General features: G+C 49.3%; 1 long non-coding RNA gene across 2 annotated transcripts in view; it reads left to right on the top strand.

Annotated features, from left to right (window-relative positions):
* Window positions 1-242: 242 nt before the first annotated feature.
* The window catches only part of LOC135904300 (uncharacterized), a 73,243-nt gene continuing 50,159 nt past the window's right edge, over window positions 243-23,326 (top strand). For both annotated transcript variants that reach the window (XR_010565081.2, XR_011511735.1), the window contains exons 1-3: window positions 243-296; window positions 5,868-5,927; window positions 7,740-7,837. This is a non-coding gene — a long non-coding RNA (uncharacterized lncRNA). The remainder of the gene's footprint in view (window positions 297-5,867; window positions 5,928-7,739; window positions 7,838-23,326) is intronic.

Raw genomic sequence — 23,326 nt, 5'->3', positions numbered from 1 at the left:
GGGACCAAGCAGTCTGGAACGGATTGCGAAATCCTGAACCTTCTCTCTCTAAACGAAACTCCTGATAAACGGAACATATTTTCCCGGTCCCTTGAGGTTCCGTTTAACGAGAGTCCACTGTAATTATAAATTACAACCGCGTTGTTTGGACTAGAAATTAGAAAGGTTTCTTTTGCGTATTTGTTTTCCTGTACTCACAAATTGCAGTGTTTAGACCTGAGGCTGACCTGCTCTGAGCTCTACGCCAAGATAAGGAGCATCTGCCGTTTCCGTCCACCTACTCTAAAGTTGCAAAGGTAGGTTAAGTAGTCAAAAGAGATCTTACCACCGTCAAAATGCTGTATTCACAACATTGTCGTCTTCCCTTGACCGCTGTCATCATTACATCGTCACTGCTCACAACTAGTTCTCGTAAACATGTACGCTCGCATCAGACCAAATTAGACATCGAAGCAATTTTCACCACAGAGCTTTCGTTTGATTGCGATAAACATTTATGGGTGAGGTATCGAGATATCCCTGTGGCATTACTGCTCCCTATGTTAAGCGGTCTGTTTTTTAAGAGTACCGAAAGGCCAACTCGGTGGTCAAGAACCCAACAACGAGTTCGAGCACGACCGGAAATATCGTGTCTAACGTTGGACTGATTGTGCTTCGCCAGCGTTCGTCGTATTCGCTGCGATTACCCTCGGGAACGAAAAGAAGGTTATGCTGCTGACCTAACAGCTTGCGATAATGAGTGTTTCGTTGAATGTCTTGAGGCCCTAGGTGTTGGCAATGTTTCCCAAGACGGCGCAGTGGGATCGATGGCGAAGCTTACGGGAGACGTTCGCAGTAAAGCGGGGTAGGGTCTTTGATACATAAGCTAGGAGATACATAAGCTAGGAGATACAGAAGCTAGGAGCATTGGAAAGGAATGACAGCCACACAAGCGCGCCAGGAAGGAAAGGGCCACTCAGGTGTTGACACTGATGCTCCTCTGGCACTGACGGTTAGTGGGACCCCAAAGAGCCTTGCGTGTAACAACGAGAATAAGAGACCTCTCTAGACCATACGAAGCGGTAATCTCAAGACGGCGAAGCATGTCGCTGATTTGCTCTTTCATATTAAGACGCTCTGTCGCAGATATGCGATTTGGGTGTTGTCACAGTGGCAGGTGTTAGGCAATGTTTACGTTAAGGGTGACTGTTGATGAGCGGCCCAGAAAAAGTGGTCGGACATCAAAAAAACTCAATTCTTCTGAGATGCATAGAAGCTGGGAACGCTTAACCGGTGTAACATCTTTGGTGATGGAGGGAGCGAACTCAACTGAGGACAACGTGTCAGCTGCAGATGGAACACTCAGCGCAGGGTAGCTGGCGCAAGAATTTCCATTCGGCTACTACATGATTTGCATGTGGTCTCTGGCGTTCACATCACCAGGGCAACACATTCGAAGTAGCGTAACAATTACGTAAAGAGGTTAGAAAGACTGTGGTGTTGGATGAAGACGGTGGTGAGGCTCAAAAGTTATCAGAATAGCCTTCACGATGAGGAACAGGTCGAGATTGTGAGAACGGTGCATTTGCGTTGGAGAAACTGCTCAAGCACAAGGGCACAAACGGTAAGCCGTTGGGAGGAATGTTGATATCTTATTTACCGAGAATTTTACAGAAAATGCGGGTGACAATGGCGAATATCACGCTTGACATTGGCAAATTTTGCATCAGTACGTGCATAGTAGATGACGGAATTATTGTACCAGAAGAAACCCCAATCCTGTAGAATGTCATCACAGCCATGAAGAAATCACACAGGCACGATGGTCTACAGGGGGTCCTCAATGACAACGCGCACCGGATACACCATTAAAGGGCAAGATGCTGAGCGTTGGCTGTGTGGAAGAACAACAACGAAATTTGCCTCCTGTCTTTCCCGCGCAGGCGAGAGTTTCGCTTCAATTACAACGTTGGCCCCTCCAATATGCGCTAGAGCGAAGGCGTGCAGCCCTTCAACAAGAGCTTCAATGACATAGAATGGGCGACGATGCTGACTTTTATTTCAGCAGTGCCGCAGCCCTTGCCTCGTGGATGGCGAAAAACACTGCTCAATTTGTGGAACTACAGCGCGAAGTCACATAGATGATGATGAGCGGCAACGTCGGTAACGTGAACAACGGTTAATGGACATTGGGCTCATGGAACCGAAGGCGTGTCTTAAGAGAGGGGAAGCGAACGTAGCGCAACTGCAAGACTTGTCGCGGGTGATGCTGCGACAAAAGGTTGAGCGTGTCGATAATAGCTGGCGGTAAGGAAGACGTAGTCACCCCCGAAGCATATAGGCACGTTGTCGGACGCATCAGCTTAAACAATGGGACAGCGTCTTGTGGTCGGTACCATCTTAAGAGTTGGCGATAACGGAGACCTAGTGCTGGATGGAACGGTCCGAGCCTGTGATTGCATCGACGTACCTCAGTGACGCTGCTGCGGGGAGCTGCTCGTGATGTTCAGGCATTACCACGCCTCTTTATTACTCAATTCGATGACAGAGTACGAAATGCAGTGCAGGCAACTGGGGCTGCTGCGGCTGAGCAAATGGCACTTAGGAGAGCTGGCGGGCACCTTCGTCGCACACAAATGCCTCCATATACGCGAGCAGCGTTGACTGATTGGAAGGGGCTGCCAATCCACCCAATTGTTTATCTTGTAGAAGGGTCACATGTCAAGGGTGACTGCTTGTTCCATTATTTGTAGTTTTCTCGTGATGTAGTGTTTTTGACAACACTGTGCGGGATCTTCACAAGCTGCCTATAAAAACGTTGTCTTGTATTCTCTTCAGAAAAGTCTTGCTTTTGTACAATTCGACATAGGCATGTTGACTGTCTTGCGCTGGTCGAGAATGTACTCGATGTGGTTCGTGAATCATTCGCCCGGTGGCTGTACTTGTTTGCGCAAATACTGATCTGCGCGCTGCTTGCGAAGAGCCAGTCGGCGAAATGCTCCTAGAACCAGGTTTTGAATGGTGGCAACGTCGTAATACAAGTCCCTTAATTCTTCAGTATTCTGGATCCTCCGACCGTTTGTGCGCGATTATCCTCTCGTTCGTCACTAAGACTAGTCCTCCACGCTATTTTAATCCATGCCGCTGAAGTCGGCATCGTCGATTTGGATAAGGGTACGGCAGCAGACGAAGAATGGGGAAGGAAGAATTTGCCGGGATGCGTTCTCGGCATGATTGATGGCAGTAGAGCTAATAGTGTTTTCATGGTACCCTGCACCTGCCCCAATTCTTCAGCTATTTAATAAAGGAAGTGTTAAACGGCTTCAAAGGAACAACGCAACAAGCCCAATCATTAGTGGTAATCTCCTGCATCGCGCTGGATAATGATCCTTCGTCAGCGTTTACTGTCTTCGCTACACTTGTAACTCCACAGTTAGTTGTATAGCACCGGCCCCTGAGAAATTGCAGCTCGAAGACGCGGAAGCTACGGTAAAGTGTTTTGATGAATTTGTTTTATAGAGACAGAAGTGCAATAGAAAGGGGGTTAACCAAGGGGTCCAATTTTATTAGTGATATCATAAGAAGCCAACAAACATTGACACCAAAGAGAACATAGGGGACATTGCTTGTGGTCAATAAATGAAATAAGGAGACGATAAATTATTGGAAATGAAAGTGGATGATAAAACAACTTAACGCAGGTGTGGAACTTACTCACAACGTTCCCATTACGTGTGTGTTGCTCTGCCAATTGAGTTACGCGGCGAAGTTTGCACATCGACTTTCTTGGGTATTTGCTTCCTAGTTTCCTCGGAATGTTAGCCAGCGCCACCGTTCAGAAACCTTGGCGGTGGATGTGGAACATCCTTTCTGCGGCAGGCGTCACGGGAACGTGATCGTTTTGGGGGAAGGTAACCAAGCCAATAAACCCACACATGCTACCTGAAGGCATCAATGGTGCCAGATCCAAACCCTTGCTACTTTATAAACGAGAAGAAAGGCGGTTAACCGAGGGGCCCAATTTTTCACCCTTGAAGAATTGGTGGGACTTTTGTTGCCAGGACGGGGTATTTTCAAGCCCAGGAAGCGTTTATTTTCTAGAGAAGTAAATACGTGACCATAAAAAAGACAAAAAGAACGCAGGCAACCACTTACGCGGACGCATCCCCTTCATGGGACGAACCATGTATCTATTCGTCGCAGTATCTCGGGATATGTGTTCCAATAAACTCGTCTGTCGTTGGGGTGCTTTCTCAACATTTGCTCGGTTTCGCACTTTTCTCATTAGTGCGCGCTTTTCAAGAATAAAACGCAGGCACAATATTGTGTCTATCCATACGAAGCCAGAGCTATTTCCAGCATCTGCGCAAATGTTTCTTCCTAAGAAGGACTTAGTTATTTCACCCACTTTCTCCTTCGGTTTTAAGAACGCACATGTTCACCTGACAAGTTAGATCCAAAACGTTTTCCGCCATGTACTTTTGGCAACGACGACGCCATTACGCCACTCAATACTGACGACTTCACCTAGGCAAGCCTTTTCTGACGATGTTTGCGACACGGCGCACAGGGCTGTCTCCTTGCTTGCACATTTCTCTTTCCACTCAAACCCCTTACTATATTTAACGTGTTTGGCGACACGCTATCGCAGCAGTGCCACATTGTTCCACCGAATGATTTCCCGCATTATCGCTTCGTCTGGTAGGGCACCATTTTCACGCTTGCGCATGACATTGGTCTTAATACAAACGAGAAATAAAGCGACATTACGGTGCTTATTTGCCATTGTATGATGGAAATGCACGGTGTCTCCGGTATCACTCCTCGAGTTAAATAAAACGCATCATTGTATGCGAATATAAGACCTATACTGCCTCATTGTGCTGATAACAGTGTGCACGGGGGCGCAGGCGACATAGCCTTATCGTGAACTGCACAAACAGGTCTTTCTTCGCCTGGAAGGCAGAAGAGCGCCACATAACGCAGCAATGAAATACTCGGCGGGAAAAATACGTGACCGTGCTAAGCAAATCTCGTCACATTTCTCTAGCTCACTTATCTGAGCGAGATTCCATGAGAGCGGCGGCACAAAACTGTCCATAAAATATAAACCCGTCGAGCCCTACGAGTTTCTTCCGCGTCCGAAGCTATAGCTCCGCCCCACCTGTGCATCACTCAGGCTAACGGTGTATCCGGGTTCCATGTAGCAATGGCACGCCGATCAGAAATCCCGTGGGCATCACTGCTTCACTTATTATGGAAGAAGACGGCTAGCTGGCCACCCCGCAGGTGCCATCAACGCCAGCACTATTCCCGAGTGTGTCTTTCGTATACGAGACTTTGCCTTCCATCATGTGGCTATCACGTGTTCTTCATGTTTGATCTTGTCAAGGTCTAATCGCAAATGCCTTACAACTGGGACAACGTCCCAAATAATGGGATCATGTACTTCGCTTTGTTCGAGTAGGAAAAGGGCACAAAAACCTTGGAATACCTTGTCGATTAGGTCATCCGTGTCCTGAACTTGTGCTTTGTCTATCTCTGCAATACACTGGTTTTCTCTCAGGTAGCTGAAGTCCGCAAATAACTTCGCGTATTATTCGAGCTCCTCGATCGCCCAATCTCGTTCATGAACATAATGAGCACACCTGAGGCACCATCTGTCACTTTCCAAAGCTACTATGTCTCAGCAGAAGGAATACTAAATCTTTGTTTCAGCGCATCTCGGCCGTAGGAGATTACCCTGAGGTAATCATAAAGGATTTCCGTCGTTTCCTCGACCTTTGAACATGTAGGTTCACATGTAAGTAATCTGGCTCCAAAAGTGCAGAGTGACATATTGTATGTAGATCGCGTTATTTGATCAGTGTACATGCATTGCTTTTCAGCTCTACAACGGAGAAATATTGCTCATCTGCCGAACCAAACCATACGCTCGGATCCAGCAGGTATGCTCCTAAGTCATCGTTTTAAGTTGCTTAGTGGTTATGGTGTTGGGCTGACAAGCACAAGGTCGAAGGATCTAATCCCGGCCAGAGCGGCCGCATTTCGATGGGGACGAAATGCGGAAACACATTTTCAACTAGTTTTAGGTGCACGTTCAGGAAACTCTGCTGGTCAAAATTATGCTGGAGTCCCTCACCTAGGCGTGCCTCATAACTAGATCGTGGTTCTGGCCCGCAAAACGACATACAATTATATTATTTTGGATTTTACATTATGTACTCTCATATACATGTAGACCACTTAATATGATCCCTCAATGTACGTCGGTCGATTTTTACAATGTTCATTGGGAGTAACGCGCGTAGGGGAAGAGGACACCTATGAAGAGAAATAATGACAGGGGTGCAGCATTAGTCATTATGGTTTCATTCCAACTTGCCCAACTTGCAATAATTCTACATTACAACCGATTGTGCTTTCTACCATACCTTGACTTGTGGTTTCACTGGTGAATTCACCGCGTAGGGCGGAGGAAGCCCGTTGTGCTTCATATTTGACGCCAATGCGTACTTGTGGAAGAACCTATACATGTGCTATGCCTAGTATCCCAGAGGGGATGTGTCAAGCGCTAAGCGATTCCACATTGTTTATTGGGTGCTCTACAGGAGCTCTACGCCCTAAGTGGGATCGAAGTTGGTATCGAAAATGGTCTGAACTCCGCAGGAAAAAAAACGGTCTGCATTCGTGCAAAATGCTTTCCGCTAAAAAAACCTGATGATACGCTAGGGCTAAAAGCACTCCAAAGAGCAAACAAAGTGTCAACCATGAGTCCTGTCGACTGCCGCCGATTACCTACGCCCAGCTCAGGCTTACGAAAAGCGTTGACGTGGCCTTTTGGCGTGAGCGTCTTTTAAAATTCGCTGTGGGTGGCTACTAGATTTTAAAAAATGGCATTAAATCATGTCATGCCGCTTTTTTGCCCCGCAGGTTACGAGCGGAGTAGAATGGTATGTTGCTCTATTGGTGCCCCACAGCGAAGCACCTATTAAGGACTGGAGAACTTCATATGCCTTATCGCCTTTTACAAACCAGCGTATAATCTAATTGTTTCTTACACTGCATAGTATTGCACTTGGCTCACTCACTGAACGCAGCACACTACTACATGCACGCTTTGTCCGTTGTTTTGGTACTGTTCGTGTCCTGGTGAAGCAGATAGGACAAAATTTCAGCTGTATCTCATCCATAACATGTATAGAGAGACTCTCTGCGTCAGCGATAGTGAGGCAGCATGGCGGCGACGGCTCCAAGAGCGTGAATGCAACCGGAACGCCCGCACAATTGACATCGCATTAATAAATGTTTTGCCGTCACTTACACTTTGAAAACACTGTATTATAAACAGTATATTATCCGAAGTGACATACTGTTTTGCATGTGATCCAGCTTATGTGCGACATAACTGTGCGCTTATGAAACTTATAGCCTAGAAGATTCATAACTATGCGCTTATGAGCCTTTGGGCAATTCTTTCTTGGCATTTCACCTTCACCTTTCACATGTTACGATGCTCAAATCAACTTTGTTTTCTCCGCAAGCCCATGAAAAGTCCGGCGCGACTCCCGAAAAGCAGTCTACGCGGAATTCCGCGGATTGTGCAGAATTTCAGGCATCGCGGAAGTCTAACATAGATATCCGCAATAGGTGAAAGCTCTGTACTTTTTCCTTTTGAAGAAATTCATGTTTTTATATCTACGTGAATGTGCTTTCTGTTTTGGCATTAGTCTTGTGATTTTTCTTTATCTCTTTTCTAGAAATTCACACACCTGGTTCTGACACTACAGAATGAAGGTCCCGCTTTACAGAGCATTTTTTTTCATCGCGTGGGCGCACTTCGCCTCTTGCAAAACACGTAAGTGGCCATTTTTGAAACATCTCACTCCGCTCATCAAGCTACCATTTCGCGTCATATATACTTTTACAGCAAAAGCTGTATATGACTAACCTTCCATAGTTTTTTCGGCGTCCGTCAAGAGAAAAATTATCATTGGGCCGATGTTGGTGATAGTGCAGAATGGCTCCAAGCTCAATGGCACACACCCCTGTGGGCTGGGTAACACGCCCTGCGAAATCTTCGGCATGGGCCACGTTTGAGGAGTGTTTAATGCCTGCTTCACTTTTGCCGAGTGTCGGCCCGGCATTGCACCACCTTCGGGATCGGCCCACGTACGCAGGGTGCTCAACGCCTGCTTTACCTCCGCCGCGGGTCGGCCTGATATTGCACTATCTAACACTAACACTAACACTAACACGACGGAGGGGAGGCACATTTCTTTTCATTCGAGAGCTTTGAATGCCGTCCGCCTTCGCTGCCATTTTATCTTCACAGAGTGGAATGGTTGTCAGTTTTTCTATGTGGTGTATAATTCTGTTCATGATTTGTCTTGAGCACGCTTCCTGCAATACAGTAGATTTGAATGTAAGCCTAACTAATGAATCTTTGTTCGCACTTTACCAATGTTCCCGAACACCGTCAGCGGATGAAGAGGAGCACGTTAAACGTTATATTTGATGTAGGTTAGCTTGTAATCTCTGTCAAACAGGATGCGCACCGATGACACCTAAGCACCGGATAAATCTGATTGATTAAATAATTTGACGATAACACGAGCAGAAGAACAACCGCGAATTAGCTCAAGCCAGAAACCAGAGCAGCTTTCATCTTCTGACACACTACTACTCTGTAAGCAATTTTGGGACGAAGTTCAAATTTTAAGTGACATAGTTCGGATGAAGTGCCCTTTACCGTGGATATTTCGACCGTATTATTATTGCTGCTTTGACCCAAGAGTAATTTTGTTCACCGTTCCATGTTATTAGCTCATTGGTGTGATTTTATGTCAACTCGTTTCCGGTGCTGCCATTAAACTAAGGCGCATGATAGTCTTTTTTTGTATGCTTCAGTGAATTATCCCACTGAAAATCCTACTGGCACGGGAGCTCCTGTTTTTAGGTGCTGTGTTGACGCCCATTATGGCCAATGCTTTCTTTAGATAGTGGGACGTTCAAAGGTCAATTCAGCTTCCTAGTACCACCCCACTTCCGCCCATGCGGGACGAAACGCCGCGATAGATGTTTACCACCCTAAGTATTGCAGCCATCTCATCACTGAGTACTTATCGCATTATCGTGATAGCTGTGCGTCCTTAACGTTCAAAAGCTTCAAGTGTCTTGATTGAATTGGCAATGTGTTTGCACATTACATGAGGTCAATACTGACGCGCGACAACTTAATGGCAGACACGGGAGAGGGTGTCGACACGTTGGGTGGCAGGCTGGGTGTAGGTGTTAGACTGGCCGATGAACGACAACTGGTTTTGACCCCTCATTACGCCGACTGGAATCTGCACGGCAAGAATTACCGTTCATGACCGGACTTACCCTGCCACCTTCGACATCCTCCAACAGTGTTCATGAGACATCATTCTCGGCATGGACTTCCTGAACCAACATGGCGCAATCATCGACCTGAAGTTGAAATCGAAAACGCTGTGGGAAAATCAAGTGATACCTCCGGAGAGCTCTCGTAGTCACCACACCTTGAGAGCGCTCGAGGATCAAGTGAGCATCCTGCCGCACTCCAGCATTGTTATTTCCGTCGGCACCGGAACACGCGCTAACGCAGAGGGAGTCATCGAGGGCGACCAACATCTACTGCTCGACAGTGAAATTCGCGTCGCCAGAGGGATCGCTCGACTTCTCGGAGGGACAGCGGAAGTGATGCTAATCCACTTCAGCCAAGAGTTCAAGCACATCAGCAAGGACATAACAATCGCGTACATCGAGGAAATTGTGGAAACGAGTAATGCCTTCGTCTTCAAAGATTCTGCCGCCTCTACCCCGCGGACCATAGTCCCCGAACCAGACTTCGACGTAAATCCAAGTCTCCAAATGAGGAAGCAGCAACAGCTCAGAAGTCTTCTCTGACGATACAAGGACTGCTTTTCGCAGTCATCGAGGATTTGACAAACACCAGCTGCAAAGCATCCCACAATAACCGAAGAGTGGGCTCAACCACTCCGCCGGAGCCCTTACCGAGTTTCGACGCGAGTACGTGAAGCTATTAGGCAACAACTCGACGAACTGCTCCGCGACATCATCCAGCCGTCGAATAGCCCGTAGGCATCTCCTGTTGCCATGGTGAAGAAAAAGGAGGGAACCCTACGTTTCTGCGTCCATTATCGTCGACTGAACAAGATCACGAAGCAAGACGTATACCCCCTTCCACGGATAGACGACGAATTGGATCGGCTCTGCAACGCTAAATACTTCTCGTCGATGGACCTCAAGTCTCATCATCATCATCATCATCATCATCATCATCATCATCATCAGCCTAATTACGCCCACTGCAGGGCAAAGGCCTCTCCCATATTTCCCCAACAACCCCGGTCATGTACTAATTGTGGCCATGCCGTCCCTGCAAACTTCTTAATCTCATCCGCCCACCTAACTTTCTGCCGCCCCCTGCTGCGCTTCCCTTCCCTTGGAATCCAGTCCGTAACCCTTATTGACCATCGGTTATCTTCCCTCCTCATTACATGTCCTGCCCATGCCCATTTCTTCTTCTTGATTTCAACTAAGATATCATTAACTCGCGTTTGTTCCCTCACCCAATCTGCTCTTTTCTTATCCCTTAACGTTACACCTATCATTCTTCTCACCTATCATTCTTCTCTCACCTATCATTCTTCTCACTACCCAGACCTCAAGTCTGGGTAGTGGCAAATAGAAGTCGACGAGAAAGATTGCGAAAAGGCCGCCTTCATTACGCCATACGGCCTCTACGAGTTCAAGGTCATGCCATTCGGACTGTGCTCGGCGACTGCAACGTTCCAGCGCGTCATGGACACGGTGTTAGCAGAATTGAAGTGGCAAACGTGTCTTGTTTATTTGCACGACGTCATCGTCTTCACAGGAAATTTCGACGACCACCTTAGGCGGCTTGCGACGGTACTCGAGGCCATCAAATCATCAAGGCTCCATCTGAAGCCGGAAAAGTCCCTCTTTGCTCACGGTGAGCTTCTGTTCCTAGGCTACGTCATCAGCAAATCTGGAGTCCACCCCGACCAGCAGAAGACAGCTGCCATTGCGAAGTTCCCGCAGCCCATCGACAAGAAGGCAGTGCGTAGATTCCTTGGCATGTGGGCCTACTACAGGCGTTTTGTCAAGGACTTTTCACGCATCGCTGAGCCGCTAACGCATCTAATCGAATCTGATGTCGAATTCAAGTGGCAAACGCCGCAGGCCGACGCATTTCAAGAACAAAAATGACGCATGCAATCGCCACCGGTATTTGCACATTTCGACGAAGACGCCGATACCGAAATCCACGCTGATGCCAGTAGCCTAGGCCTCGGTGCCCTCCTAGTCCAGAAAAAGACGGCCATGAATGGGTGATATCTTATGCTAGCCGGCCGCTGTCAAAAGCGGAAGGCAATTATTATATGACTGAAAAGCAATGCCTCGCAATCATTTGGGCTACAGCAATATTCCGCCCTTACCTATAAGACCAGCCATTCAAAGTCGTCAGTGACCATCACGCGTTGCGTTGGCTAGCTAACTTAAACGACCCTTCAGGACGGCTGGCGAGGTGGAGCCTCACACTGCAAGAATATGACGTCACAGTAATCTAAAAGTCCGGACGAAAACACTCCGACGCCGTCTGCATATCCCGCGCCCCCATCGATCCCCCGCCGCAAGACGACGAAGACGACGACGCCTTCTTCGGAATAATAAGCGCGGAAGACTTCACTAAACAGCAACGGGCAGACGCGGAGCTAAAAGGCCTCGTCGAATATTTGGAAGGGCACACCGACGTTGTCCCCAGGGCATTTAAGCGCGGATTATCTTCATTCACGCTTCAAAACAATCTACTCGTGAAGAAGAACTTTTCAGCAGTCCGCGCCAACTACCTTCTTGTTGTCCCGTCAGGACTTCGTCCAGAAGTATTGCACGCCCTCCATGACGATCCGACCGCTGGACACCTAGGATTTTCCCGGACACTATCGAGGATACAAGAAAAATATTATTGGCCCCACCTGACCGCCGACGTCGCCCGTTATGTCAGAACATGCCAAGACTCTCAGCGACGCAAGACACCGCCGACAAGGCCAGCCGGATTACTACAGCCAATCGAGCCTCCTTGCCGACCATTCCAGCAGATCGGGATGGACTTGCTGGAACCCTTTCCGACGTCAACAACCGGAAATAAGTGGATCGTCGTGGCGACGGACTACCTCACCCGCTTCGCTGAAACTAAAGCACAGCTGAATGGTAGCGCAGCCGAAGTGGCGAAATTCTTTGTCGAAAACATCCTGCTGCGACATGGCGCCCCAGAAGTCCTCATCACCCACTGAGGAACGGCCTTTACAGCGGAGCTCACTCAAGCTATTCTGAACTACAGTCAGACAAGGCACAAGAGGACAACGGCCTACCACCCGCAGACGAATGGTCTTACGGAACGGCTGAATAAGACCCTCGCCGACATGCTAGCGATGTACGTCGACGTCGAACACAAGACGTGGGATGCCGTCCTGCCGAACGTAACATTCGCTTACAACACGGCGGTGCAAGAAACAACACAGATCATGCCGTTCAAGTTGGTTTACGGCAGGAACCCGACGACGACGCTTGACGCCATGCTGCCGCGCATCACTGACGAAGAGAATCTTGACGTCGCTACCTATCTCCAGTGCGCCGAAGAAGCCCGACAGCGCGCTCGACTACGGATCAAGAACCAGCAGCGTACCGACAGCCAACACTACAAGCTCCGACGACACTTCGTCGAGTACAAGCCCGGCGACCGTGTTTGGGGTTGGACCCCGATACGCCTGCGAGGATTGAGTGAGAAACTATTGCAATGCTATTTCGGACCCTACAAGGTGATCCGACGCATTGGCGCACTGGACTATGAAGTCATGCCAGACAGTATTTCGCATTCACAGCGGCGCCGCGCGCGACCTGAAGTGGTCCACGACGTGCGCCTTGAACCATTTTACGGACGCTGACAAACTTCCTTATTTTGTTGTAATCTTTGCTACGAGTGTTTTTCTTTATTACTTTCGTTTGCAGCATCGGGTGGGTGTTATTTAAGAGGAGGGTATTGACACGTGTACTTGTCTTTATCGGGCGACACGTTTCACCGCCTAACAAATGTTATCGCTCAGCGCAGGACGCGTCTACATGTATCGGAAGTTTCTAGAATGTTATCGATGCTTCTATCCGCTGTCTGCTGTCGCCGAACCTTGTCTAATTTAATTTCATGTATGCGCGACGCGAATGGTGTAGAATTTGTGGAAGGCACGCGGATCCGAGCGATTACTGTTGAACATTCGACGACGGATCTTTAAAAGCCGATGCGGTTGACCCGCTGATCAGATTTTCGACAATCGCCGACTGTATTCGCCCCTATCGTTGCGCTATAAGTGTAGCCTGTTTTTTTGAGCACAGGTTCACCCAAGAAAATTTAGTTTTTTCTTTCACAGTATTGCTACTGTGTTCTTCAACGTCAGCACCACGGGGCAGTATGCTGGCCTGGTGAAATATATTTATTTGTTGCGTCCATGACAAGGCTATGGCGACTGCTCCTCTGTGCACACCAAATAGCGGAGCAATGAAGCAGTATTGGTGTTATATTCGCGTAGAATGGTCCATGTACATTTGTTAACTCGAGGCATCATGTCTGAGGCTCCCTGTAAGTGCATCATACAGCTTCGAAGCACGGGAAAGTTCCTTTAGTGGCCGTTATTGAGACCATTGTGGTGCGCAGCTGTGCAAGCGATGCCTCACCGGACGCAGTGGTAACGCGGCGAATCGTTCGGGAGAATTATCTGGCACTCATGGGAATAGCTTATCGCCCGACTCCTTGAAGAACTGTAAGCGGTCTGCGTGGAAAGAGAATTGTGAAAGTAAGGAGAGAGCTCTGTGCCGGTTGTCGCAAGGATAATGGGAACAGAATTGCATACGGGAAGTCATGAGCATTGAGTCGCAGTGATCGCGTAGATGGCGTCGACTTTGTGAAGAGTATATAACGGAAGAATTGTCGGATCGAGCCTCTCAGGAGATCTGCGTTTTTGGTAGCAAACGGCAAAGCGGGCCAAATCGCCAAGTCCTTGTGACGAAGAAGCATTAGTAGCATTAGTGCGAGTGCTTGAAAATGCTTCAGCTTCGTAGGGCTCGATAAAATATTTTACTTGCGCTCTGTTCTCGAGAATTATGCACCAAGGAGAGTAGCGCGAAACCCAGCACGATTTGAGAAGAGACCCCAGCGAGAAACGAGATTTCCAAGCAAATAAACATAGGTGCTACGACCAATAGGTACACGGTCCATCCCTTGAAAGCGGCGAGTAAGTGCGAGTGGTTGCTAGCGTATTTATTTAGCAGTCACGCCGTACACTCCCCTACAAAATGAACGCCTCCAGGGCTTGAGAATACCGTATAATGGCAGCGATGTTCGCACCTATTATTTAAGCTTGAATGTAATGCGCTGGCAGTTGAAGACGAAATTGACGGTGGGCTGACGTAATATACGTACGGAAAAGAAAGCTACAGTACTCATTTAACACAACTTAGCAAGTCCCGAAGCACGAAGAAAGAGAACCAAGGCGACACGGCAAGTTAAAATTCTCACACTGAGGTCATTCCTGTGCATTACAAGCATCATTCCAAGCATTTTTCTGCTCTGATGTTGCATGAAAATCGGGCGACTGACCTGAAATTGTTACATTGTAGGGAAAATAAAAAGTGATATACGAGTACACATTGATAAGTTGGGATCGTTTATATAGTGCCGGTGTAGGCATCGTCAAGACCCTACCCCGCTGCCAAACACTTTTTCTAACAACATGCTCAAGAATTCTTTCTGTCAGCGTATTCTTCAGTCAAATAATCTACCTTCTGAGGCATCTCATGCAGATGATTTTCAGCAAGCTTTGCTCTGTAATCATATCACCAGATCGTACACCAATTTGTGTTTGTTTATCACTTTCTTACCTTCTTAGTTTTTACAGCGCAGCTTTTAGGCGCGCACTCCAGGGTTGAGCGTCGGCGTCCGATGGCGTAACCGCGAGAACGCGCTCGTGCCACTGCTCACGCGTTCGTCGTCGTCTTCTTCAACAGCTGGTTCCAATGACGTTAATCATGCTAGCGTTCCCATACTGCACTTCCCTATGCAAAGGCGCCGACGGCACTTGCGTGAAGCATTTTAGTGAAGCAGTTGGCTACTCTACAAGTAATTCCTGTGCGTGCACAAGTTTCACTTGCATCGTTTCGAGCGTGTAAACGAATTTATTATGCATATTTATCCATCCCACAGTCGACAACTTTATTTTCATGCACTTTATTACGTTTGTGCATTTCGTAAGGTATGCCTATAATCCAGCGCTATACTAGGCGGATGTGCAGTGCGACACACATACGTAGCGATGCCACAAGGAGAAGCGCGACGTATGAAGCATGTCGAGCGAGGAGTGGTGATGACGAAGGAACGTGTCCAGGAACAACAATTAAGCATTTTCTACCTGATGTGTTTTAGAAATATTCATTAAGGAAAATTGGCCGAGAACGGGTACACCACCGTGGCATATACGCACTGCCTAAACCAAACAAAATAAAGTTAATCAAAGAGGCCATCAAATACAATTCGATATTATTTTATTTAGAGGTATTCGTGAGCCGACATTATACATGTGGGTTTTATGGGCGAATCATAGTGGACATGCATACTCACGATGATTCGCCAAGAATGCACACGTACATAGTGGCATATATTGAGTGCCCAAATCAAAGAAAGTAAAGTACATCCAAGAATATGGGAAATATATTTCACCACTCCGTACACATACTGGTCTACTGAAGAGATACCTTCCAGCCGACATTACACGTGTATTCTTTATGAATGAACATGAAAATTTTCACTTGAACATGTTCACTTGAATGAACATGTTAATTCCTTATGAATGCAGGTAGTTCTTTGCTTTTACGGGCCACAGAAGTGCGCATGCATGAGACCTCATAACGTAGAACTATTCAAAACTGCTTTTATTCGAATTTTGCAATCGGCTGTCGCCAATTGGTGAGACACTTTTCAGGACACTTCCACTACATCGTTCTTTCATGCGACATCACGAAAATCGGGAGAACTGCCCTTCGCAACCTATAATATGACGCATACAGACTGATTATGCATGATTAGACCGTACAAAAAAGAACTATGTATTTATGATTCGACACCTTTTTCCCATCAGCCCTCTGGAGTTGGTCAAAAGTGTGGCGCTGTAGTGACTGTACTTATCTGGGACGCAACGTCACAAAAACACGAAGGGTGACCGCGTCAAAGTGACCTGTACGCAATAAAGATGCAATAACATGCCGAATATAAGTTCATATTTTCTTCAGTAGGTGGAGACGCTCCGTTCCGAGAGGAATAGAAGATGACTCCCGCCAATCACTTTTGTAGTGGCTACAAGGAGCTTCAGGGCAGCATAGATTTTTTTGCGTGGAATAACATTTTCGTGTGTCAGTATAAAGTTATGAAGTCCTTTCTCGCCGAATAGGCCATTGCTCCGCCAACGCTTCCTCCTGATTATCCGTTTTAGCAGCACTTTGAACTTTCTTTGTAGGCGACCGCCATTTTCAACCAGTGACTGGCAGCTAAAAAGGAGGAAATGGATCAATTGAAGACGCCAGAACCTCCCCCCCCCCCCCCCCCTCCGCATCCGGTTATCCACCCGCACTGAGGTGACTCAGGCCCACCAAAACCTTCTCCACGAAAGCGTTGTCGTAGCCTTTTGTTAGCCTATTTGATAAGAAAAACCACTCAATATAGACAATGCTCTTCGCTTTCTAACAAAGGTCCCTCCTAAAAATGAGCAAAGCGTTTCATTGGCTTCTTCACCAATGATGCGGGTTAACGCGTATTGCTTCCGTCTCTGGTTACGTACTTTTTCGTCAACAGATTGGAATAATAACAGTTTGTAATAGTTTTACATTATAGGACCCTTGCTGAGCATACGCGCACCATATAAGCGTGTTCTCTGTCACTATCCTAACCTTTCTGTATATTACCAAAATATATATTCGTTAATTCACCAACCGACCCAACAGCAACCAAGGAGTCATGAAAAATCCGGAACTCTAGGCGAAGAAAGCTTCGCCTTGAAATCCTCGTTATTGCAGACCAGTAGGAAAAGTATGCATGGCCTTAGCTGATCTGGCGAACTTGCCCACATTCCAGTGAATGCACTATCTTTCAATGAACCCCGATATATCAGTTCAACTGCTGCCTGTGTGATGATTTGTCACACGGTATATCAGTATATTTCTAAAGCAGGATTTCAACATTACTTCTACAGCAAAGCTATGAGGTCTAGTTAATGGAGGATTGTGACCATGTGTACACACAAAACTATCATCCTCAGGATTGTCTCCAGCGTGCTGTTCTTCTTCCATAGCTACGCCGTTGGTACCCCTTGGTGCTACCGCGCGAACGCGCCCCTGCCACTGCTGCTGCGTTCGTCATCGTCATTAACAAATAAATTATTTATTAAGTATGTAATTAAGAAACACAAAGACGTAACCAATTTTACAGCGACACAGTCAATGGCTAGTTTCCCCAGGATCATGTCTATGAGTAGACACAAAACATGGGCCGATCAAGAAGATCGCACAATGCCGGGCCGACCCATGGCGCAGGTGAAGCAGGCGTTAAGTACTCCCCAAACGTGGGCCTATCCCGAAGATAGTGCAATTTTGGGCCGACCCACTGCGGATATTGTCACGTGGTAGTGACGGTGAAGAAAGAAGCAGTACGGTGGAATACAAAACTAGTTTTTATTGGGCGAACCTGTGCCCACAAAACAGGCTACACTTATAGCACAACGAAAGCGGCGAACACGCTCGGCGATCGTCGAAAATCTGATCAGCGGGTCAAGCGCGTCGGCTTTTATAGAGCAGTCGTCGAATGTTCCAGACTAATCGTTGGGACCCGCATGCCTTCTACAATGTTCTACACCATTCGCGTCAAGCGATGAAATCAGATAACACAAGGTTCGGCGACAACAGACAGCGGATAGAAGCATCGACAACTTTCCAGAAACTTCGGATAAATGCAGGCGCGTCCCGCGCTGTGCGATAACATTTGCTAGGCGGCAAAACGTGTGGCTCGATAAAGATAAGTACACGCGTCATTACCCCCCTCTTAAAAGCATCGACCCGATGCTGCAAACCAACAAAAGTAATAAACAAAAGCACTCGCAGCAAAGAAAAGAACAAAAATGACGAAGTTCGTCAGCGTCCGTAAAACGGTTTAAGGCGCACCACGTGGACCACTTCAGATCGTGCGCGGCGCCGCTGTGAATGCGAAATGCCGTCTGGCACGACCTCATAGTCCAGAGCGCCAATACGTCGGATGACCTTGTAGGGTCCGAAATAGCGTCGGAGTAGTTTCTCACTGAGTCCTCGTCGGCGTATCGGGGTCCATACCCAAACACGGTCGCCAGGCTGGTACTCGACGAAGCGTCGTCGGAGGTTGTAGTGTCGGCTGTCGGTCCTCTGCTGGCTCTTGATCCGCAGGCGGGCGAGCTGTCGGGCTTCTTCGGCGCGCTGGAGATAGCTAGCGACGTCAGCGTTCTCTTCGTCAGTTACGTGCGGCAGCATGGCGTCAAGCGTCGTCGTCGGGTTCCTGCCATAAACCAGCTTAAACGGCGTGATCTGTGTTGTTTCTTGCACCGCCGTGTTGTACGCGAAGGTGACATACGGCAGGACCGCGTCCCACGTCTTGTGTTCGACGTCGACGTACATCGCTAGCATGTCGGCGAGGGTCTTATTCAGCCGCTCCGTAAGACCATTCGTCTGCGGGTGGTAAGCCGTTGTCCTCCTGTGCCTTGTCTGACTGTATTTCAGAATGGCTTGGGTGAGCTCCGCTGTAAAGGCCGTTCCTCGGTCGGTGATGAGGACCTCTGGGGCGCCATGTCGCAGCAGGATGTTTTCGACAAAGAATTTCGCGACTTCGGCTGCGCTACATTTCAGCAGTGCTTTTGTTTCAGCGAAGCGGGTGAGGTAGTCCGTCGCCACGACGATCCACTTATTTCCGGTTATTGACGTCGGAAAGGGTCCCAGCAAGTCCATCCCTATCTGCTGGAATGGTCGGCGAGGAGGCTCGATTGGCTGTAGTAATCCGGCTGGCCTTGTCGGTGGTGTCTTGCGTCGCTGACAGTCTCGGCATGTTCTGACATAACGGGTGACGTCGGCGGTCAGGCGCGGCCAATAATACTTTTCTTGTATCCTCGATAGTGTCCGGGAAAATCCGAGGTGTCCAGCGGTCGGATCGTCATGTAGGGCGTGCTATACTTCTGGACGAAGTCCTGACGGGACAACAAGAAGGTAATTGGCGCGGACTGGTGAGAAGTTCTTCTTCACGAGTAGACTGTCTTGAAGCGCGAAGGAAGATAATCCGCGCTTAAATGCCCTGGGGACAACGTCGGTGTGCCCTTCCAAATAATCGACGAGGCCTTTAAGTTCCGGGTCCGCTCGTTGTTGTTCGGCGAAGTCTTCCGCGCTTATTATACCAAGGAAGGCGTCGTCATCCTCGTCATCTTGCGGCGGCGGGTCAATGGGGGCGCGTGATAGGCAATCGGCGTCTGAGTGTTTTCGTCCGGACTTGTATGTTACAGTGATGTCGTATTCTTGTAGTATGAGGCTCCACCGTGCTAGCCGTCCTGAGGGATCCTTTAAATTCGCTAGCCAACACAAGGCGTGATGGTCGCTGACGACTTTGAATGGCCTGCCATATAGGTAAGGGCGAAATTTCGCTGTAGCCCAAACGATGGCGAGGCATTCCTTTTCGGTTGTAGAATAATTGCCTTCCGCTTTTGACAACGACCGGCTAGCGTAAGCTATCACGTGTTCATGTCCATCTTTTCTCTGGACCAGGACGGCGCCGAGGCCTAGGCTACTGGCGTCAGTGTGGATTTCGGTATCGGCGTTCTCGTCGAAGTGCGCAAGTACGGGCGGCGACTGCATGCGTCGTTTGAGTTCTTGAAATGCCTCGGCCTGCGGCGTTTCCCACTTGAACTCGACGTCACATTTAGTTAGCTGCGTCAGCGGCTCAGCGATGCGTGAAAAGTTCTTGACAAATCGCCTGTAGTAGGCGCACATGCCAAGAAATCTACGCACTGCCTTCTTGTCGATGGGCTCTGGGAACTTTGCTATGGCAGCTGGCTTCTACGGGTCGGGGCGGACTCCAGATTTGCTGATGACGTGGCCTAAAAATAGAAGCTCCTCGTAAGCGAAGCGGCACTTTTCCGGCTTCAGAGTAAGTCCTGATGTCCTGATGGCCTCTAGTACTGTTGCCAGCCGCCTAAGGTGAACGTCGAAATTTTCGGCGAAGACGACGACGTCATCCAAGTATACGAGACAGGTCTGCCACTTCAATCCTGCTAAAACCGTGTCCATTACGCGCTGGAACGTTGCAGGCGCCGAGCACAGTCCGAATGGCATAACCTTGAACTCGTAGAGGCCGTCTGGGGTGATGAAGGCGGTCTTTTCGCGATCTCTTTCGTCGACTTCTATTTGCCAATAGCCAGACTTGAGATCCATGGACGAGAAGTATTTAGCGTTGCAGAGCCGATCCAATGCGTCCTCTATCCGTGGGAGGGGGTATACGTCCTTCTTCGTGATCTTGTTCAGACGCCGATAATCGACGCAGAAACGTAGGGTTCCGTCCTTTTTCTTTACCAGAACAACAGGGGATGCCCACGGGCTTTTCGATGGCTGGATGATGTCGTCGCGCAGCATTTCGTCGACTTGTTCTCTTATAGCTTCACGTTCTCGCGCCGAAACTCGGTAAGGGCTCTGACGGAGTGGTCGAGCGCATTCCTCGGTGATTATGCGATGCTTGGCGACTGGTGTTTGTCGAATCCTCGATGACGTCGAAAAGCAGCCTTTGTATCGTCGGAGCAGACTTCTGAGCTGCTGTTGTTTAATCATAGGGAGATTTGGATTAATGTCGTAGTCTGGTTCGGGAACCATGGTCGTCGGGGTAGATGCGGCGGAATCCGAGAGGACAAACGCATTACTTGTTTCCAGAATTTCCTCGATGTACGCGATCGTCGTGCCCTTGTTGATGTGCTTGAACTCCTGGCTGAAGTTTGTCAGCAACACTTCAGTTTTCCCTCCATGCAGTCGAGCGATCCCTCTTGCGACGCAAATTTCACGGTCTAGCAGTAGACGTTGGTCGCCTTCGATGACACCTTCTACGTCAGCGGGTGTTTCGGTGCTGACCGAAATAACAATGCTGCTGTGAGGCGGGATGCTCACTTGATCTTCAAGCACACTCAAGGCGTGGTGACTACGAGGGCTTTCCGGCGGCATTGCTTTATCTTCCGACAGCGGTACTGACTTCGACTTGAGGTTGATGATTGCGCCGTGTTGGTCGAGGAAGTCCATACCGACAATGACGTCTCGTGAACACTGTTGGAGGATAACGAAGGTGGCAGGGTAAGTCCGGTCATGAATTGTTATTCTTGCCGTGCAGATCCCAGTCGGCGTGATGAGGTGTCCTCCAGCGGTGCGAATCTGAGGGCCTTCCCATGCGGTCTTCACTTTCTTCAACTGGGCGGCGATGTGTCCACTCATTACGGAGTAATCGGCCCCTGTGTCGACTAAGGCAGTGACTGCGTGGCCGTCGAGAAGCACGTCGAGGTCGGTTGTTCTTTGTCTGGCATTGCAGTTAGGTCTTGGCGTTGGATCACGGCTGCGTCGTGTTGAAATGAAGTTGGAACGTCGCGTCGTCAAGTCGTCTTTCGTCGGTGTAGTTTTGGCTTCCAGACTTCGTCGGGATGGCGGCGTGTCGTCATTAGGTCGTCGAGATGGTTTCTTCGTCGTCTTCGTCGGCGGCGGAGGATCTTCGTCAGTTCGACGAACAGCAACCGCACCTCCATCGGTTGCTGCTTTCAGTTTTCCGGGTATGGGCTCGCTGACCGGCCCCGGGCTGGGCCAGTATATGGTCGGCGCTGCGGCGACAGGTAGCGGCCTGGTGATGGCGAACGGGACGGCCGTCGAGGGCTCCACTGAGTAGCGGCGAGGTAATCGGCGATGTCACGTGGGCGCTCGCGAAGCTGTGGACGCGGCGCGTTGACGGCGAAACCTCGCAGTCCCATCTCCCGGTACGGACATCGTCGGTAGACGTGACCCGCTTCTCCGCAGTGGTAGCAGAGCGGGCGGTGGTCAGGAGCACGCCAGATGTCCGTCTTCCTCGCGTAGGTGCGCTGGGCGACGGGTGGTCGTGCTGGCGGCGGCGGCGGCGGACGACGAAACTGTGGCGTGAGAGGGCCCTGGCGCGGTCGCGGAGGGGGTCCTTGACGGCGTGCGACGGCGGCGTAGGTCATCGCTTGCGGCTCACGCTGCGGCGATTCAGGGGCTACTCCAAGTTGTTGTTGGAGCTCCTCACGCACGGCGTCGGCAATCGAAGCCACTTGAGGCTGTGATGATGGGAACAGCTTTTGTAGCTCCTCCCGCACGACAGCTCGGATAGTCTCGCGTAGGTCGTCGGCGGCGAGTGACTGAACTCCGGCGTAGTGGGTAGAGCTTGTACGGCGGTTGAATTGCCGGTTCCGCATTTCGAGTGTCTTCTCGATGCTGGTGGCCTCGCGAAGGAACTCTTCTACGGTCTTCGGTGGGCTTCGTATCATTGCGCCGAAAAGTTCTTCCTTCACACCACGCATGAGAAGGCGGACTTTCTTCTCCTCAGGCATATCCGGGTCGGCATGGCGGAACAGACGTTTCATTTCTTCCGTGAAGATGGCGACGTTCTCGTTAGGTAGCTGCACTCGGGCGTCCAGCATGGCTTCAGCCCTTTCCTTGCGCACGATGCTCGTAAAGGTGCGCAGGAAGCCGGTACGGAAGAGGTCCCATGTCGTCAAGGTCGACTCCCGGTTCTCAAACCACGTTCTGGCGGCATCTTCTAAGGCAAAGTATACATGCCGCAGCTTGTCGTCGGAGTCCCAGTTGTTAAAAGTCGCGATTCGTTCGTAGGTCTCCAACCAGGATTCTGGGTCTTCAGTCGCTGCTCCATGGAAGGTCGGTGGGTCCCGAGGTTGTTGTAGGATAACGGGGGACGCTGGGGCAGCCATTGGGGTTGTTTTGACCACGATCTTCTTTGTAGACTCAGGTAGAAGTCCGTGCTCTGGGGGCAGTCCTTGCAGTCTGCGGCTAGCACGCTGGTCTTCGGCGATGTTAGTTTTGTCCTCGGGCTTTGGGCTTGGATCGCGGCTTTGCGGGGGCGTTCGGTACATGAACGCACCAGCACCTCCACCAGATGTCACGTGGTAGTGACGGTGAA

The sequence above is a fragment of the Dermacentor albipictus genome, chromosome 2, assembly GCF_038994185.2.
Source record: "Dermacentor albipictus isolate Rhodes 1998 colony chromosome 2, USDA_Dalb.pri_finalv2, whole genome shotgun sequence".
In the NCBI taxonomy this organism is placed as follows: domain Eukaryota; kingdom Metazoa; phylum Arthropoda; class Arachnida; order Ixodida; family Ixodidae; genus Dermacentor; species Dermacentor albipictus.
Note: the sequence above shows the minus strand (reverse complement) of the source record. Positions and strands in the feature narration are given on the sequence as shown.